The sequence below is a fragment of the Neophocaena asiaeorientalis genome, unplaced genomic scaffold (genome assembly GCF_003031525.2).
Source record: "Neophocaena asiaeorientalis asiaeorientalis breed wild unplaced genomic scaffold, Neophocaena_asiaeorientalis_V1.1 scaffold255, whole genome shotgun sequence".
NCBI lineage: Eukaryota > Metazoa > Chordata > Mammalia > Artiodactyla > Phocoenidae > Neophocaena > Neophocaena asiaeorientalis.
In genome coordinates, this window is record NW_020175398.1 from 1,226,487 (window position 1) to 1,239,417 (window position 12,931).

The 12,931-nt window shown below is 39.1% G+C and overlaps 1 protein-coding gene and 1 non-coding gene across 3 annotated transcripts in view; both read left to right on the top strand.

Annotated features, from left to right (window-relative positions):
* Positions 1-12,931, top strand: part of CTNNA2 (catenin alpha 2) — a 1,017,322-nt gene that overhangs the window by 667,487 nt on the left and 336,904 nt on the right. The gene's annotated exons all lie outside the window — the stretch shown is intronic.
* LOC112414120 (small nucleolar RNA SNORA72) lies at positions 555-677 on the top strand. Its single transcript, XR_003006082.1, has one exon. It is a non-coding gene; the product is annotated as a small nucleolar RNA SNORA72 (small nucleolar RNA).

A 12,931-nucleotide genomic window follows, 5' to 3' on the forward strand; every position in this document is an offset into this window, starting at 1 on the left:
GCATATAACTGGCCTTTCACAGAACACCTCTGAAGATGTATATGGGGCCAAAGGGTGAGGGTTGTAAGGTTTCTCTCGGGAGATCCACTTAGGAGGAACACATTAAAAAAAGGTCATTTTTCTTATCAAGCTTATCCTCCTCTTAAAACAAGGTAGTGATATGGTTAGCACTAAGGCAACACCTAACATCTTGCATTGATATTAAGTCATGGGAGTAAACCAAAGAAATGCAATTACTTAGTGCTTTCCTCCTGGAGCTCTAGGTAGGGAAGAGCAGCAGACACTGAGAGACTTAGCCGGTAATAATTATATATGGCCCAGTGCTTGAGAGTAAATGTCTCTAGAACATACAAATGTGAAGAGCTGACAGGTCAAATGGGACCAGTGAAGGAAGTAAAGTGTATGAAGTAGTTTAAGGACTCAAGGCTCACTGACTGGAGAGATGGGCATCATGAAGGCATACCTATGATGGGGAACTGAAATGCATATATCATGATGAGTGGATTAATTCCCTAGTTCTCCGGGGGAAGAAGATATACAGGGACAAATGGAACCTGTGTTGGGAGAGGAAGGAAGTTGGTAAAGGGCTTCCAAACATTCGCTATATTAAGACCATCCATTGGTCCCCAGACCTAGTTCTTTCCCTAGGCCTGGTTTTATAAATACTGGTGATAAACCAAGTCTGCTTTGTATGATACATCTTATGTGGGAAGTGTGTATGACTTTAGGTATGTGACCAACCTTGAGAAATGACAGCACAGCTAGTGTAATAACTTTTGAAGATAACCATTGTTAATTGGATGATTACCATTTGCCATTAAATGAACCATAAATTTTTTTTTTAAAAGGGCTTCCAATGCTATACTGAAAACTTTAGTTTCCTGTATTCTCCTAGCCTCTAAGACTGAACACCTTAGGGTTATCTTTGACTTTCGTAATAAATACCTGGGTTAGTTCCTGAGGCCTGATCTGCTGTCCTGGGCCCCTCTCTATAAGCTTCGTCTGCACTGCCATGTGCTCTGATCATGCCATATTATACCTAACTGCTGTATATACTCTCTCCATCTTTGCTTGCCTTCATTCTAGCCATCCTTCAAGGCTGATGTCAAATTTCCTCTATGACGTTTTTTGTTTTTTTTCTTGCCCACGCCACGCGGCATGTAGGATCCTAGTTCCCTGACCAGGGATCGAACCCATGTCCCCTGCAGTGGAAGCACAGAGTCTTAACCACTGGAGTGACAGGGAAGTTCCCTTCTATGACATTTTTTAACTGATTCCCATGTAAAGTGATCTCTTATTCCTCTGAACTATATTAGCAGCTTACCTTTACCAATACTGCTCCTGGCGTGGTTCACTTTATATGAGTGTGGCAGCCATTTCTAATTATAGTATTTTAGAACTGAATGGGACCTTAACATCTTGGAGATTAGGAATAAAAAGACTTCAGCTGGGGTTCCTTGCTTTGCCATGTTCTCTCAGTTTGATCCTACACAGGTCACTCCATTATCAGTGAAATAGGACCAAGGATGGCTATCTTAAAGGATTCTTGGGGAAAATTCAATGATATCGTGTATATTCGAATTTTGCAACTTGAAAATATAAGCATAGGACTAGCAGGCCTGGAGCATGTTAGAAAGGCAGAAGTTTAGGGTGTCTTCCTAGACCCATTGAATCAAATCTGCATTTTACCATTAGTTCCAGGTTAAAATTAAATTTTAAGAAGCACTCTGTTGGAGCACTCACAAATTCTATCCTGAAAAAGTAACTCAAGTATCATTAATTTCCTAGTTTATAATTCAGGAATTGAAGGGCCAGAAATGTTAAGTGATTGCCCAAGATGGGTGCTAGAATTTGGACAAAAACCTCACGTCTTCTGAATCTTGTTCTCTGTCCTGTTAGATTTCAAACACGTAGAATGCGAAGTCTGTGTCTATCTCAGTACTTAGCACTTAGTAGGACTCTTAATAAAGTTTGGTTTTACTGTTGGTAAGGCAGTAAGTATAGAAAGCCCTTGTACATGCTAGCCTTAGGCAGTTCCTGGCTTATATTACACCTCAGTTTTCTTATCACTGTCAATCTGTATGCATTTCTCATGGATGTCTAAGTGTTACCTTTTTATTATAGAAAAATGAAAAATGGGAGAAAAAAGCAAGAAAAAATATTTTAAATGAAGATTGTCACCTAAAATTCAACCACCTGGAGATAAACTATTAAGTTTTGGGTACATATTCTTTTAGAATTTTACTATTTCACATATATCTATATTTTCTAAAAATATGATAACATTATACATATTACTTTGTAACTATTTTTCTTCATTGTTGATATATCCCCATATCCAGAATACAAATTGATAGGATCATCTTCAATGGCTACAGACCATTCTATTTATTTTACCCATCTCCCTTTTTTACCAATTATGTTGTTTATGGTTTTTAGCTCTTATGAAATGACTGGGATGAACTTCCTCATACATATACTACTATAGACTGGATGTTTGTGCCCCCCAGAATTCATATATTGAAACCTAATCCCCAATGTGATGGTATTCGGAGGTGGGGCCTGCCAGAGGTTATTAGGTCATGAGAGTGGAGCCCTCATGAATGAGATTGGTGCTCTTATAAAAGAGACCCAGAGAGCTCTCAGGCCCTTTCTGACATGTGAGGACACAGTGAGAATACGGATGTCCATGAACTAGGAGGCAGGCTCTCACCAGATACTGAATCTGTAGGTGCCTTGACATTGGACTTCCAAGCCTGCAGAACTGTGAGAAAGAAATGTTTGTTGTTTAACCACCAAGTCTATGGTAGTTTGTTATAGCAGCCTGAACAGACTAGGACATATACCCTTGTACATTTAGGCAACTGTGTCTTTAAATTTTAATTCCAGAAGTAGTATTGGTATTCAAAGAGTGGAGAGTTTTAAAAGACTTTCAATACATAAGGCCAGATTATCCCCCTGAAAGGTTGTACATATTTCACCCTCAATATCTCTTTTGCTGCTTTCTTCTTCTCCTTGAGAAACTCCATTACAACACAGATAGAAACATCTTTTGGTTCCCTTTCCTTCATCTGGCTGGGGCACCGACTGAGATCCCTGTCGGAATCTGTTCTTGGTGCCTTGGAACCATCCTTCCTTCCCATTGCCATTTCCTCCCTCCTTCCTGAAGAGGCAGGTGGAGGTTTGGGCTTTGGGGTCTTCAGTGTTCCTTCTGGGAGCTCACGAGCATTTCATTGCCGCATCTTATTAAGTGGCTGTCCAGCCAAATTATTTTTGCAAAGGTTTTAATGTCTGAAAATAGTTTAATGCCATGTTACTTAAAATACTCTGTGGAGGTAAGAATGTTTAAATATATTTGTGAAATGCACTAGACTCTGTTCTTTGCGATTCACAACACACTATCTCAATCACGAGAAATCTTGTTTTTCATGGTTTCACCCACTTATTTGGGACATCTGTTAACATCAAACCAATGTGCCAAAACAGCTTAGGAAGCATTTATTTAATTGTAAACCCATAGGTATATTTGACTTTAACTTGGCTCTCACCATACCAAGAAGTGATTCTAAGGTTTAGATCTCAAACACTGTAACAGGATGCTGGTGCAAGAATCAGTTTTCTGTCAGGCCCCAAGAATTTATGGGGATAGCCAGACAACTATAGTTCTTCTGCTTGGTATTAGCAAGTCTTACCTCCTCATCCTAGCCACAAGTAATGGAACCAATTTGATTCTGTAGTAAGTTCTGTCCCTGATACATCTTGGCATTTAATTATCTTGTTTTCCAGATGTTGCTAATTTTGTCTTTGCAGGTAAAATGAAATTCCTTAAGGAAAGACTTGTTATTTTCCTGCTTTTAGTCTCCTTTAATATCTACCTCTAAAGATGTGAAAGACTATCATATATGAGAAACCATATACAAAGAGCATTGGAATTGCCACATTACAGTGATAAACCTGCCCCCTTTCCTCTTAGTGCAGTCTGGCACAATGCTGGCTTTGTAGAGATTCTTGTTGAATCAACTTTATTAACTGGTTTGAATTCTTGCCTAATCAATAGCCTGGGGAATCTGAGCTAAATATAAAAAGCCTTTATATTACATTGACGTATAGGCACAAATTATTAACCCAGGAAGGTGCAAACTTTCGAAGTCACACACATTAATGCCATTTATATGTGGCTTCATTTCACAGATCTAGTTTGTATAGGAAATCCCCCACCATCCATGAGCAGTGAGCCTTCTGTAGTAAATTAACCAGTTGGATGCATTTATGTCTTTATTCCATCATCTCCCATTCTCTGGAACCACTTCTTAATCTCTCACAGGCACCTTGAGAATACCTTTTAATAATTTAGCATAAATGTCTGTTGCAGTTCTTATTTTTTTTCATTAGTTTAAGTCAAATGGAGATTTAGCTGATGAGATAAAGTTAGATAAAAAGTGGTGCCTGCCTTAGGTATTCTTAGATCTGGAGTGGAGGTGATGGGTAACAAGGCAGTATGATTCATGCTATGGCAGAGATGTAAGCAAGAACTGGGATTGGAGAGATTTCTCTAGCTAATTGAGCAAGGACAGTCAGAGGAGGTGGGAGAAAAGGAGGAGGGGTTGACCAGATAGACAGAGGGAGGCCACTCCGGTCATTAGGCAAAGTCTGTGAAAAAACTACAGGGGCTTCTGAGATGCTTATGGTGTCTGGAGCACAGGAATGAAAGAGAGGGGATTGTGGAGAGATGAGACTGGAGTGTTAGCTCAGAGCCAGATTGGGAAGACCTTCAACCTGGATTATGATTTCCAAAATGTGGGTACAAGGAATATAATCCTGATGATGGTCTTGAACACGAAGGGCAGGGAAAAGGATACTGAAATCAAGGAGAGCAGCTGGGAGCTTCCCATATCTGCCCAAGTGAGATATTGTGTGAGGCTGACTATATTAACATGAGAGATGGACATGACAGGATAAGTACAAAAATAGTTTTGCAATGGGATTGACAATCTTTTAAATGGTGCTTTTTCCAAGAAACAATTTAAGATGATTTCAATGAATGGATTGATTTAGGGTAGATGGGAGGAAAGGAAGAATAAGATGTGAAAGAAAACTCTAACTTACAGAGCTAAGAGTAAGCAGTTAACCCTGGCGGTCCAGCGGTTGGGACTCCGAGCTCTCACTGCCGAGGGCCCGGGTTCAATCCCTGGTTGGGGAACTAAGATGCCACAAGCTGTGAGGTGCAGCCAAATAAATAAATAAAAAATAAGAGTAAGCAGTTAACCCTGGCGGTCCAGCGGTTGGGACTCCGAGCTCTCACTGCCGAGGGCCCGGGTTCAATCCCTGGTTGGGGAACTAAGATGCCACAAGCTGTGAGGTGCAGCCAAATAAATAAATAAAAAATAAGAGTAAGCAGTTAGAGATGTGGACAGAGGTTACATCTGGATCTAAAGATCAGGGAATCCCTGGAACGTGCTTGGTAGTTATAGTGGTCGCAGTATATGCAAATTCTCGACGAGAAAGATTAGCATACAGCTGATGTACAATCAGAGGCCTTTGCAGTCTGGTAAGGTGCTGTGATGTGGGAAGCAGCTGGGTGATAGGGAGTATATGGCCTGTGCTATCTGCAAAGTACATGGTTTGATTAAAGGCTTTCAAATTCTAATTTTTAAGAATCCTATGCTATTCATAAGCAAGTGACACTGCAGGCGTTATTCAGCTTGTGGAATACCAGTTTGAAAAGCTTCTTTTAACGTGATGATTCTCAACGTGGAAGAATAGGAGGGAGCAGAGGAGGTGGAGGTCACTTCAATAGGAGGCACAAAGTAAGGAACACTGCCCAAGTCCGTAGTGAGCAGCTTTTAATATATAGTCATGGCCATGAGACTGTGAGTAATAGGTATTTCACCTGGCTGTGAAAAAGAAAAAATATGGTGGAGATTGACAGGTTTTGAGATGAGCCCAGATGGTCAAGGACCATCAACATTGGGAGAGGCTGCCCAACAGTGAGTAAACCTGCAAAGGAACAGTGCAACACCAGTGCTGTCTGTCTAAGGACTCTGGGTCAAGGACTGGCTGATGTTGAGTCCTTCCCCCAAGAGGGTTTGCCATTGGCATCTCATATCAGTGTAAGATCATTCCTTTGTAACTGAGCCTAGCATTACCTTCTCAAACATGAAACAGGTGAGGGCTGGAGATCATGTCCTTCAGAATGTAATTCTGTATTTGCATCTTAGCAGAAGAATTGAGACACTGAATAACTTACTGCAAGGAACTTTTGAAATTTCTGACTCTGTGCTAGGCTATAACAGGGTTCTGCCATTTACAAACTGTGTGACCTGGGCACGTGACTTAACTTCTAAACAGGAGGATTCAACATAGTGAAATACAAGGTAAAAATAAATTTAATTATAATACAGAAAAATAGTTCAAATTCTATTGCAGTAACTACTGATATCCATTTCTATTATATGAGACCAAAATTATACCACGTAGAATGAAGACGAGAAGGAAAAAGAATCATAAGCACAAATGGTGTTATGCACCTCTGACTTAAACTCTTATTGCTCCTTCTTAAGTATCAGTTCATATCTTAGAGGCTGCATGAAAAAAATAAAACAAAGCCAACAAACAAAAACGTTAGTGGTTAAAACAACAATCATTTTATCTAGCTCATGGTCCTGTGTGTTGGGTCAGATCTTCTGTATAAGCCAGCTTGACTGTGGTTAACTGGAGAATTAGCTGGAGACTGTATAACCTAGGATGGCTTCACTCAAAGGGATGGCGATTGGCAGGCTGTTAGCAGGGGGACCTTGCTTCTCTTCCATGCGGCCTTTCATCCTCCAGAAGGCTAGCTCTGGTGCAACTGTGTGGTGATTGAAGGGTTTTAAGAGCAGCAGGAGACTGCAAGTCTCAGTGCACAAGTACTTTTCAGGTCTTGCCTCCAGCAGGTTGCTATTGTCTGTTGTCCAAAGCTAGTCATGTGGTCATCCTGACTCAAGGAAAGGAGAAAGAGGCTTCATCTCTGCATGGATGAGGAAGAATTTTGGGTCATTTTTGTAGGTTAAATAAAATAGTACTGGCTTAATTTTACTATAACTGTTAAGTACAATACTAAATGCTCTAAAGTGATTTTTATTTCTCGAGCCACGTGACCCAAACTGCATCATCCTTAAACACAAGGACCAGCGGAACAAGCATCACCTAGAGCTTGTTAGAAATGCGGACTCTCAGACTCCACCCAAGATATACTTGAATTAGAATCTACATTTTTACAAGATTCCTAGGTGATTCATAAGCCCGGTAAGGTTTTAGAAGCACTGTGTCTTTTCTCTGTTCCTCATAATTCCCTTTCCTAGGTTGCTATGTTCTCCTGTTGAGTGATAGATCTTTGATTTTTAAAGGCGCCAGAACTGTTTCCTCTGTACAATTGAAACAGAACAAACACAGGCTTAAACAGTAAAACAGGTTGCTTCACAGCATGAGAGAGAGGGTATAACATTTTTCTGCTCAATTGTCCTTTGCCTATAAAAATAGAAATTTAAAATTAAAATAACAGTACATGAATATTAAAGAATATCGTATTTAACTGGGAAGAACCATTTAGACGTTAGAACAATTTTTAAAGTAGAAACAGCTAGGCACATACTTATTTAAACTGAACTTTTATATTCCTGAGCAGTTGCTTAACTGGATCTTGGTTTTCTGAAGGTTGAAAAATTGATGCTCCAATCTTAAGACCACAAGTTAAATATCTCTAGGAAACGTACAGGTCCCTAGGTACTGTTAGGCCTTTATACAAGTAATAAGACCAGTGGAACTTATTAAGCTTCTAGCATGTGCAAGTCACTGGTCTAAGTCAAGCATTACTGTAGTTTGTTGAATTCCCTTCATTTCGGACCTCAGAAGTGAGGCAGGGGAGTATGTAGGAGAGGCTAAGCTCTCCACGATACAAGTTTATTTCACCAGGCTGAGGACAGACATGGGCATCTAAAGGACCTAGAGCTTTTCTCAACTTTTGACTTTGTTTTAAGTGAAGGAACCTGGTTACAATGACCAACACTCTCCTTTAGTTTGCCTTTCACCTCAAGGCTGAACAGAAAAAGAGAGAGAAGAGAGAGAGAGAGAAATTTTCCACTAAAGCCTACTGCTGTCATTCTGTATGAAGTCTGCTTTGGGTATTTGCTCTTTTCAGACGAGAATTACTTATTCTTTGAAGCTATTAACTAATACTGTTTTCAATGTATATGCTTTGGGGCCCTGTTCTTGTCAATCGATCAGCCCACCAGTTAGGAGTTAACAAATATCTGTTGAGCACTTAACATATGCAGGCATATTCTAGTCTCTGAATAAGACTGAGGAACTTTGTAAGCAAACAGACATATAAGGTAATTTTTAGATACCGAATAGCTAGGGAAAGTTAAAATAGAGCCATGTGGATGAGAGAAATTGAGGGAAGGGGCCTACTTTATCTAAGGTTAGGCAATGCTTCCTTGAGGAGGTGACATTTGAGTTGAAACCTGAATAATGAGTAGGAGGCAGCCAATTAAAGCTCCAGGAGATGTGAACTCCAAGGAGAGGGAATAGCAAGAGCCAAGGCCCTAAGGCCAAAACAAGCCTATGTTCATGAACATGTGAAATAGCTAGCATGCTGGATCCTGTGTGATGGGATTGGAGACACAAGAGGAATGTTGGACACAAGATAACCTCCTTAAAGGGTCGATGTACCTTTTGATAAATCTTCACTTCATAAATGTTCATCAGTTCCTCATCAGCTCCACCAAACCTTATAGAGTGATATCTCTGGCTCTAAAGTAAAGCACATTAATATATTAAGTCCATTTATTCCTAAAAGTTCTATGAGATTCTACCACTTTCCCAATATATATGTGGAAATCAAGGCATCGAAAACCTAAGCCACTTACTTAACACAGCTGGTATTGGTGATAAGAGATGTTTCTACATTCCCTAGATCCAAGTATGGGGCACCTAAGAAGGCTGCATACCAGTCAGTCTTTTGGCCAAATAATTCTTCGACAATCTTCCTTCCCCCTGGGGTTCATCCAGAGGAGACCCAGCAAAAGAGAAGGTGGGGCAATTTAAATTTGCCTCCTGGATTCCCACTCCTCTTGGCACCCTCCAACCATCTGTTGCTATTTGTGTAGAAAAAGAATGGGACAGCATACCAACGACCACACACATTCAGAAATCTCATTTTGTGTGTGGGAGTCTGGATTCATCAACAAGTTTCTCAAACTCTCCCTGCACTTACAGCACCAGTCTAAACATAATCCAGTAAAGTCATGAGAATAGGTGACGATCAGCTGTGTGATACTGAGATGGAGTGTCTAAATTCATCATATGCTACTTCCTAGTAAGTGTCTTCTGCTGCAAGTAAGTTGTTTTTTCAACATCCTTTAAGTAAATAATGCTCATTTCAATACTGTATAGCCTCTACACTGTCCTTCTTATTCTAACCCTACTAAATCCCACTTCCTTTATGAGGACATCCATTCTCCAGACTATCCATCCACAAATCCATATAGCCGCCCGTCCATTCAACTACCATGTCATGGGTACTTACTCTTTCATTAACTGTGCTAAGTACTAGGATGTATAAGACATTTTGGATAGTACTCCATTCTTTGAAGATTTCATTCATTAGTGGGGAATCACAGTCCTAGAAATCCATATTAATCCCTACTTTCTTTGAATTATGACTCATCTACAAACTAAATGTTCTGCTACATGCTGTCTAAAGTTGCTCTCTAGTTGTTTCTAAGCCCCTTTCCCTATTTTTTCCCACATTTCCTAGGTTGAAGTTTCTCAAGAGCAAAATCCAGATTATATTTCTGGTGTAGTGGTGTGTCCTGATCATAGAGTTGGAATATCCATGTTTAATTTCCGGTTTTGCCACTTATTAGCTCTGTGGTTTTAGGGTACATTTCTTCTGTATATAGAGAATGGAAGTTGGTTGGGAGGATTTCTAAGATCCCTTTCAGCTCTGACCTTCATGAATCAGTAAATTCTAAAGTACATAACAAGGGCTGGAAAGTGAAGGTGACACTCAGTATAAAGGTGTTGCTAGCTTATTTCAGAGGCTTCTAGTTCTAACCTATTTATGTGGTGGGTGGTCTTCTAACTGTGATGCACTTTTGCCCCCCACTTATAGACTGAAACAGGGTAAATACAAAACCAATAAAAAAATCATATTGGATCCTTCTCTTGAAGCCAGGCCTTTGGACAGGGCCTTCAGCTAGGCAGGGATTCTCTCCCAGTCCTTAGAGCAAAACAGACAGGAGATATACCTGTTTCTACCTTTATTGGGTTGTTGCATCTTACACTAGTACACTAGACATTCAACATTAGCGGTATCAGAATGGTACCGCTAATGTTGATGGATGTTTGTTGAACAATTCATAACTGGTGATTAAAGGAAGATAGGATGTTAGGGGTTCAGTGCTATTCTTTGGGAGCTGCTGTCAAAGGGAGAATCCCATCCTTCACCAAACCCTATTACAGACACGAGCCTGGTCTGGTTGTAGCCCTCTCTACTCAAACAGTTGCCTTGAGTTCCTTTGACCATATGCACAGTTTAACTATGTTCAGATAGTAATAACCCTGTATGGGTAATTACTTATTTTAAAGATAAGTCATTCTCTGAATGAATTTAATTTCATCTACCTGATTTCAGTATAATCGGTGTTTGAAGGATGCCTGCAAATTTGAAATGATTTTAATGGAATTCAACCACTTCCTTTCAGTGCAATGACCTAACAAGGGCTGATGGATACCAACCATTTTATTATTGTTGTTTTTGTTTCAAACAACTAAATAGTTGTTTCACAAAATGCAACAGGCATATTGCCAAACTTGCCACATCCCTTTGAGCCCAAAGTTTGTTTCATTACATAATATGGTGAATAGTACATCTCTCCTATAGTTGTTATGAACAATGCAAAGGCTTCTGAAATCTTTTTGAGATCCAAGTGTACCGCTCAGGATATTATTCAACCAATGTGGAAAGGAAAGTACTGTTTATTTTGATGGTTTTGCTCTTTCAGAAACCCTGAGAGCTGAAAAAGGAAAGCAATACTGTGTGACTTTGTTGATGTGGCTATAGTAATGCTGTATCTGGGTCTCCAGTTCCAGGATTCTATCTACTCTGTTTCTATTGCCAGCTAGAACATCATTCCAACTGTCATAAGCATTCTTGATCTGTAAAGTAAACTACATGGCATTTACCACCTACCTGACTGCAGTGGTGTCAGGAGGGTTAAAATGAAACATATTTAAAAGCCTTCCAGAAATTTTTGATGTTCTGTATAAAGACAATAACAACTCATGAACTGGGTCTCTTCTGCAGCAGGGAGAGCAGCTCTTCCTCTAGCCTGCTCGTAAGAAATGAGGCAATGTTTTCCACCCAACTGTTCAGGAACAGATAAGGGAAGAATTGCATGTTAAAGTAATAATCAGAATGTCGGGGAATAATTTTGCTTTGATTCTGAGATTTACCTACTGTCTTAATCTTGGGAATTATATTTCATCCATTTAATAATTTTAAACAGCTCAAGGATAAATGTGTATGTTAACTGTCAGGACCTAAGTTTCTTCATCCATAAAATGGGATTAATGTTCTTGCTTTATAGAACAACTTTAATGAAATAAACTTGCTGATACATATACTGTTAGTTTCCTAAACATTTTTAATATACATCTCAAAAAAAGAACATTTTTATAACCATAATACCATTATCACACCTTAGCAAATAGATGATAATTCCTTAATATTACTAATACACAGTCCATATTCAGATACCTCCCATTATCCCTCAAATTTTTTTTTTTTTTTTTGAAGTATATTTGAATCAGGATACAAACCACATCTCCACATTTCATTCCGTTAGGGAGGTGATGTCTCTGAAGGGGCAGAGGAGGAAGATAACCATAGGAATTCCTCTAAGCAGCTGAGTCAATCAGAGTGTGCCTTATGGACTCAGTGTGCCTTATGAACAATAATATTCATTAATGTTCTAATGTTCTAATGTTCTAATTAATGTTCTAACATTAATATTCATTAATGTTCTAACGTTCTAATTAATGTTCTAAGATCCCATCCCTTTCAGTGCCTTATGGACTCAGTGTGCCTTATGAACAATAATATTCATTAATGTTCTAATGTTCTAATTAATGTTCTAAGATCCCTTTCATTAATGTTCTAAGATCCCATCCCTTTCAGTGCCTTATGGACTCAGTGTGCCTTATGAACATTAATATTCATTCATTCATTCATTCATTCAAGTATTTTTTTAAATGTGCTAGCCACTGTAGCTGACATAAAGATAAATTCAGCATAGTAGTTTCTTTGACATGCTCATATATAAAAATGAATAAAAGAATCAATATAAGAAAAGTCCATAACTGACATAACATGGAAGAACTCAAAACCTACCAAGTAAATATTTACCATGGTTAGAGTAGAATGGAAAGGCCTCTTGGACAAACAAGAAAGTGTGACTTGAATTGAGAGGGTTTGGTGATTCCACGTGGTGGGGGAATGGGGGAGATGGCACAAGGGAAAGCATATTATGATGGTTCTCCAGGCATGACTGGAAGTGAGGAGGTCCTGGACCAAGTCTGACTGGTGGGAACAGAAATACACCCAGGGGAGTATTAATTGGACAAAGTACAGATGCTGGGGAAAGTGCATGTAGGAATGAAGTGAAAGAAGTGTGTTAGAATCAACCAGTGATTTCTCTTGAGTGTGTTTGTTTATTGAACCGCATATTTTAAAATAATTTGTGGTATATAATGAATTCATAAAATTTATGCAAATGAACCACAACCAAGGATAATTACTATATCTTTTTTTTTTAAGTATATGATAGTGGGCTTTAAAAAACCTGTCTTTTCTAATATTTAAAAGACTATATAAATCCTGTTAATTGTG